The sequence below is a fragment of the Phymastichus coffea genome, unplaced genomic scaffold, assembly GCF_024137745.1.
Source record: "Phymastichus coffea isolate CEN01 unplaced genomic scaffold, Cenicafe_Pcof_1.1 PCOF00064, whole genome shotgun sequence".
Taxonomy (NCBI): Eukaryota; Metazoa; Arthropoda; class Insecta; order Hymenoptera; family Eulophidae; genus Phymastichus; species Phymastichus coffea.
In genome coordinates this window covers 278,858-280,007 of record NW_026706875.1, presented here as the reverse complement: position 1 = coordinate 280,007, position 1,150 = coordinate 278,858, and the positions used below count along the sequence as shown (strand labels likewise).

Below are 1,150 nucleotides of genomic sequence, written 5' to 3'. Positions count from 1 at the left end.
CGGATTTCGCTGTGGCAACCTTCTCTCTATCTCTCTATCTCTCTCGTTTACTCGTTAAGAGATAGGAAAAGGGAGAACGAACACGAGGATGGGTCGTGTGCCATTTGTGCACGCGGTCGATCGTTGTTCGTAGGTTTTTAAATGAATTTTCGCCCGATAAGTCGAAAGTAACCGCACCGATCCGGCAAATCGCCGATACTTTATCTCGGCCGGCTGACAGTGAGGCTCCTTTGCTTACCGTCAGCTATGTATCACTCGTATTGTTCGAGATCGTGATTCTTGCGTTTCACGTGTCTCGGCTGTTAACGAACATTATTAATATACAAATAAAAATTGAGAATTGCAGCTGTTATAGCGGCGAATTCATAAATGATTACCCTGAACGGTGGATCACTTGGCTCGTGGGTCGATGAAAAACGCAGCTAATTGCGCGTCAACTTGTGAACTGCAGGACACATGAACATCGACATTTCGAACGCACATTGCGGTCCTCGGATACGAATCCCGGACCACGCCTGGCTCAGGGTCGTTATCAAGTACAAACCAGACTGCTCGTCCCGTGTCGTCGAGTCTCTCGACGATGCGACGGCGAGCGAATGACTGAGTGTTCGTCGAGTTTTATTACACTTATTATTCGGCGTCGCTCTAAATAATTGAACGATGTGTGTGTCGTGTGTATGGAAAGACTTTGCGCGCCCGTCGAACGTCGTGAACATTCGAAAGCGAAGCGGCGTTCATTGCACGTGCGTCGTACGTCGAGTCCTGGAGCTCTATTCGCCCGCGCCCGCTCAATGCGTATGCGCGCGTCGAGCGGACCGACGTCTTCCTCGTGTGTTTGTTCGTGCATTGTTTTTCTTTTTTTTTTATACACCCTCGCGCACACACGAAAACAAAAAGAAAAAAAAACGACGACCTCAGAGCAGGCGATACTACCCGCTGAATTTAAGCATATTACTCAGCGGAGGAAAAGAAACTAACAAGGATTTCCTTAGTAGCGGCGAGCGAACAGGAATTAGCTCAGCACTGAATCTCACGGTTCTGCCGTTGGGAAATGTAGTGTTCGGGAGGATCCACTCATCCTGTGGCGTCGGACCGCGTCCAAGTCCATCTTGAATGGGGCCACTTACCCGTAGAGGGTGCCAGGCCCGTA

General features: G+C 49.6%; 1 non-coding gene across 1 annotated transcript; it reads left to right on the top strand.

Moving 5' to 3' along the window:
- The first annotated feature begins 374 nt into the window (after positions 1-374).
- LOC131667317 (5.8S ribosomal RNA) lies at positions 375-529 on the top strand. The gene has a single exon (XR_009302174.1). It is a non-coding gene; the product is annotated as a 5.8S ribosomal RNA (ribosomal RNA).
- Positions 530-1,150: the final 621 nt, after the last annotated feature.